Source organism: Schistocerca piceifrons, chromosome 1 (genome assembly GCF_021461385.2).
Source record: "Schistocerca piceifrons isolate TAMUIC-IGC-003096 chromosome 1, iqSchPice1.1, whole genome shotgun sequence".
NCBI classification, from domain to species: Eukaryota; Metazoa; Arthropoda; class Insecta; order Orthoptera; family Acrididae; genus Schistocerca; species Schistocerca piceifrons.
This window is the reverse complement of record NC_060138.1, coordinates 65,398,126-65,404,452: the sequence shown is the minus strand read 5'-3', so window position 1 is coordinate 65,404,452 and position 6,327 is coordinate 65,398,126.

Genomic DNA, 6,327 nt, shown 5'->3' with positions numbered 1-6,327 from the left:
ATATAGTACGCTTCGTGCGTATTTGGCATTTTAATCTGTTGTAAATGTCCACTAGTGTATACTGTATCTCAAGAAATCGCCATGGCAGAGAAATCAGAACAACTAGAGCACGTAAAGCGGCTTCACGACAGTGCATGCGCTTGGAAGGACCTTTCACAGAGGCAAAAAATGAGCAAGTGCGTTTCGGAATTGAGGAGGAAAGCGCTTGAAGCCTCCGTTCGTCCGCCAAGATTTTGATTTTCCCAGTTTTTTTTCCTAATTTACTTAAGGCCTTGGTTTTCGACCTTTTTGAGTTCCTGGCTTCCCTGACCAACTACGTTGTTTCCGTGGTTCCCCTTTAGGATATCTTTTAAAAACTGAAATAATTAATAAAGAAATTTACGAATAAAATATTGTGTCCTGCCTACTCGTCGAATATGGGATTCCTAGGAAAACTTCTTTCTCGGATCGCTAGACAACAATTCAAGCAAATCGTATTAATGACTTTTTATTCCAGTAAGATAAATGACAATACTTAACTTTGAGAATCTACAATGGAGAGTTGCAAGCAATGGGCGACACACAAGATAAGCAAATCTCTTCAGTGTGCACAACTCCGAATACAAGTGAAACAATACAGTTCCTAAGTCGCTGCTGTCGAGCTCGTAGTACGGCTAGTGTTCAACCGGGTCGCCGCCAGGAGGTGCCATCCTAGAGAGGGCTCGGTCAGTGTTCTATCGGCTGACGTCTACTTCACATCCCCCTCTGCTCTTCCGATCCTGAGCATCGTGCCGGCGATTGACTTTTACGCCAGGACATAAAATACTACTGACATGGATGCGACGCTTAAATCTGTTTCTTGTTACACGACTTCTCGAAGCTTGACAGCAAATGAAGTACCCACATTTCCATCTCCAAACAAAGTCTTGATCCATAGTTGGTTTCAACGACAGGAACTAACAAAAAAGCACTTTCACAAAGATAGGAGGTTGCAAAAGGAATTAACACCTCCAGCGCTTTGTGTCTAAAGCTTGGAAACACTTTCCTTACTGAATACCAGAACGCTGACATTGTCATTGATAAAAATTTCGCTTTTAGGGAAGAATGTGGTGAAAGTTGTATCGAGTCGTCTTCTTCTGCAGTATCGAACTCGGAATGATAACAGTTACTGAAGGGGTTTTGAACCCCTGAAACTTTTAGTAGTATTTAAGAAAGTATTTTTCAAAATGAACGTGAAGTTCAGATAAATATTCTTCAATTATAAAAAAATCTGCTAGAAGACCTTTCTAATTGTCGTTTATAAGTTCCTCCGTCGTTTATTTTCCTCTTCCAAAGAAGTAGTTTTTATTAAGACCGGAACTAGATCAATTCGCTGAATGAAATGAGTGTTTCATTTTCTAGCAGAGATTTAATCACTGAGTTAAGGTTCTCAAATATATCACTTAAGTACTCGAGTTTTCATAGTCTGTTTCTAGAAAGCAGTCAGCACTAATACGATTTTCTTCTTCCAACTAAGAACAGACTTCTCGGTTAAGTTCAAAAATGCGCGTTAATACATTACCATTGAGTGCTGCTGTAATTTAATGTTCAGCCCCCATGTTGTGATACAGTGGTCTAAAAAAATCCAGATCTATGAGGACGAGTTTTAATAGAATTCCGGTTCTAGGCGCTTCAGTCCGGAACCGCGCGACTGCTACGGTCGCAGGTTCGAATCCTGCCTCAGGCATGGATGTGTGTGATGTCCTTAGGTTAGTTAGGTTTAAGTAGTTCTAAGTTCTAGGGTACTGATGACCACAGATGTTAAGTCCCATAGTGCTCAGAGCCATTTGAACCATTTTTTTTATAAAATTCACCATATTTATGAGAATTTGTAGTTCATGATTGAGATCAGCTATCACATTCCATAAAGCAAATGCATCACTGTGGATTATGGGTTGGCTTCACATAATATCAGGAACTTTCCCGTGGATACGTGCTAGTGGCCACTGTAACGCCTCGACGCACCAACACTGTGAGCCCAGTTAATTTGATTTTCTGTCATGAAGGTGTCCACTATTGCAAACAAATCTTTGCATGACGTACCTATATTTATTTCCTTACAAAAAAAAAAAAAAAAAAAAAAAAAAAAACATCTTTCATCATTTCCTTACTTGTTTCGTCAATAAATCGCACATAGCCAATTAAATGAACATCCTTATTGTTATTAATGGTCTCGTCAAGCTGTTCTATTTTTTTTCTGTAATTCGTTCATGAACATCCTTTCCTAAATCTTGAATTGGGTGACTAATTGTAGTGTCACACAAAGGAACGGGCAAAAGCTGTTTTACCATGGACTCCCCGAGCGTAATGCACACCGTGTCGATAGCACACGGTAGAATTAGTTCTTACACAATCGCATGGGATTTCTTATGTTTTTCTACTCAGTAAGCTACACTGCAGGACGCTAAAAAAAATTTCACGTTTCCACTGCGTAGAAAACAATTTTTTTGTTTCATTTGACTCAGTTTTCCAGAAATATATTCTCTTGGTTTCACCATGTCATTCATATGAACACTTTCTAAATGACGCTTTGATTTGCTAGGTAGCATACATCCTACAGAAAATACTTTCAAACACAAAACATTCTTTGGATGTTCTTAATGGTTCACAAGAGTACACGAGAAACGAAAATGTAAATAGCTGTAATTTTCTATATCTGACTTTCCTATCTTCATACCACTTTCCTTGTTGTCCTCAGCAAGATCTCGCTTTTCACTTCCACTTAACAGTGTTAAAAACTTTTCCATAGTTTATCGACTTTATAACAAAGTCACAATATAATAAATACTGGTTGGAAACAATAATCACTGCTGGCGCTATGTGTAACGCGCCATAGTTCAGCTTAGAGGTTGCGACTGTTTAAGCACAGGTTGGAACAAGAAATGAAATTTCGTCCAACAATCTTCTTTGCCACCAACCGCGAGACAAATCCACGGCGCCCCATGGCGCAGCGGCGCTCAGGTTGGATACCATGGACTTCAGGAAATTGCTTGGAAGGGAAGCTTCCGTTGATAAAGACTCTGTTGGGGTCCTTCTCAATGCTTCTCCACTCCAGGTTAGCTCTCCGTCTCTAATAAGCACGTAGTAGACACTGGTCACAGTTAAAGGCGCGAAATTATAGTGACACCAGACACTATCTCCCGCTACAGTTCTCAAGGCTGCTTGCGGATTGTAGGTGTAAATTTTATTTGCTCCGAAAGACAGGCTGAAGTCAGTGTTACCAGAACAGGAAACAGGAAAGTTTACAAGAAAGGCATCAGTGCACGGATTGAGGCTAGGTTCTCATTCGAATGAGCAAAAATAAGCAAAGTTTGGAAATTTTTTTGAGACAGTGAAAATACATAGAAAGGATGTGTTTGGGGATTATGATTCATTATACTTTGAACTTTATTTTATATTTTCAATGAAAAAAGAAAAAAAACAAAATTGCACCCGTTTTTATGGTTAGATCAAAGGCCTGCGAGTTTGAACTACGCATACTGTATGCAGTGTAGCCCCTCAGGAGTTACCTGAAACAAATCATACTACATTAAATTTATGGGAGTATACACCTAACCACAATGAAATAACCTTAAATTTAACAATAGCGTACTAACTGGAAATCTGAGTTCGATTTTTGGAGGTTTGTTTCACTCTATGGCTTTATAAAGAACTGTTAATATTAACAACTTCCATGTATTACATGAATAAGCCCTCAGGAAAAGTGTTTACTTTTCGGGGTCAAAAGTAGGAAGCAACAGATTAAACCGTTTATTTTATGCTGCACACAGTTTTCAAAAATCGACTGTCGAGAAAAACTTGGTTAAAGTTTAGGGAAAACTTTAATATATATTATAATTTCAATTTGTATAAAAACTATACATTGTTATGTATCTTTGGCGTCACTGAATACAAATCTGAAGTTAGATTTTCAAAATTCAAAATGGCTTAACCTATATGGTGGACCAAATAATTATGTTCTGACCAGTTTTGACCAAAAAAAGTGTTTTCGTTATTTAAGTTTAGTCTGCAATTCAAGGATCGTATATCGAACTTTCCTCTAACTCCAGTTGTTCCTCGAGATCAATTTCCTCGTTCTTCTTGGTGAGAAAAGCCGATCTGGCTGAGATGGATGTGCTGCGTTCGGCAGCCTGAACACGTTGTTCGTCAGCTGTTTCGGCGAATATGTTAGCATGCGTTCTGCAGTGTAAGTAATTCTGCGAACCTGCGTCACTGCAAGACCTCAGTCGTACGTCTTCGGATGAGAGCGTCCCACGCCGGCCAGAACACTGCTTCGAACAATCGGCTGTAGAAATTTTTGTAACGTATGGATCAGAAAATCTTTTCTTCCCAACATTATAGACACACATATCTTTAAAAAATGCAATAAAAATCGAATTTTGGAACATTCTAAGTGAGGACCTGGGCTTAAGAGCAAAAGCTTAGTGGAAGTATGACTAAATATTCAATACAGTATTTTCTTTTAAGTTAAAAATCGCAGACTTTAGCCCTTTCTCTCATTGTCCTCTATCACTAAAACATAATGGATGAACTGTGCTTCAGAACAGTTTTGTCGTAACGGCTTTTATTGTATACAGGAAAAATGTGGCATCTCAGGGGAGAGAAAAAAATGAGTACTTTCTGAAGAGTGGCGTAAAAGAATGGAGGCACATCATGAACAGAGAAAGGCCTTCCACACGAATTCGCGCCGTCTGCAGGAGCACGCATAGGTTTGCATAATCAGATGACTCAGAGTGTCTTCCCGCAGTGCTGCCGTGTTTTACATTCACTCGGGAATCACGCTACCACTTGCGGCCCCGCGAAGGTTCTGGCATTTCACTTTGAAACACAGAACATTGAAAGCAGTGGGGACGTTCTCCTGACTCTGGTAACAAAGAATCAGTACATCCAGGAATTTCAGAACCGCCTAAACTTACAAAATGAAAGAAGAGCATTTTGTGAGACGGAATGTTCGTAGATGAAATGCCGGGTAGCGAAACAAATCTTAGCATTCGAAACGTCTTCACTCACATCAGACAATGTGAACCATATGAAAAACAACAACGTAAATTAGTTACAAACTACAGCGTGCAGCATGTAAACGTCACTGCAGATATTCCGGTTTAGGTTATGACATGTTCGATATGCCTGACATCATTGGCGACGATCTGGCGCTGACGAATAACGAAATACTCTATGACCGCTGAAGTGTTGGAACATCGATACTGTCGATGACCTCCTGAATGGCTGTTTCCAGCTCAGCAATGGTTTTTCGGTTATTGCTGTACACCTTGTCTTTAATATAGCCTCACAAAAAAGAGTCGCTTATGTTCAGATCCGGAGAATACGGCGGCCAATCGAGGCCCATGCCAGTGGCCTCCGGGTACCCCAGAGCCAGAATGCGGTCCCAAACGTGCTCCTCCAGGACATCAAACACTCTCCTGCTTCGATGAGGCGAGCTCCGTCCTGTGTGAACCACATCTTTTCGAAGTCAGGGTCACTTTGAATAATGTGGAGGAAATCATCTTCCAAAACCTTCACGTACCGTTCGGTAGTCACCGTGTCATCAAGGAATATCGCACAGATTATTCCGTGACTAGACGCTGTACACCGCACAGTCACCCGTTGAGGGTGAAGAGACATCTCGATCGCGGAATGCGGATTCTCAATCCACAAATGCGCCAATTTTGCATGTTGACGAACTCATCCTAATGAAAGTGGCCGACAACGACAAGGCACTTGCGCATGCGCATACTAGTTCCCATCACGCCGCGCGTCCAACTGCGTTGCTTGAACGTCCTAACGCAAACCGTTCAGAAGTTTTGACAATTTTGTTTTATATAGTTCAATAATTGTCACCCTGTATATAAGGAAAGGGGGTAGTTGTTTTACAAAAAAGAAGCATGTCATCTGCATAGGTCACATTGAATTACTGACCGAATTACTTAAGTTCTGGAATAGTATTTCATGAGTGAATGAGGTACCTGGAGATTAGCCACTTTATGAATGTTACACTTCTGCAACTAGCACCACAAATGGCACAGAAATGAGCACTTGAGAACGAAATTATTGTTATGTGTTATAGACTTTTTTTGTATACGGAACCAGTACCATTTTAATTTGTTCTGACTGTACTGTTTCCAAATTATCTCCATTCAATGAAAAGTCGGTAAACGAATGAATGGTGTCTTGCAAATAAGTTTATAACTTCAACAAAAGTAAACAATAATAGTGTTGTATAGACAAATTAAATCAGGCAGTGCTAAATTTAACAAATGACATAGTGAAATTAATTAATGGGTTTTGGTATTTGGGTCTCAAGATAATTCG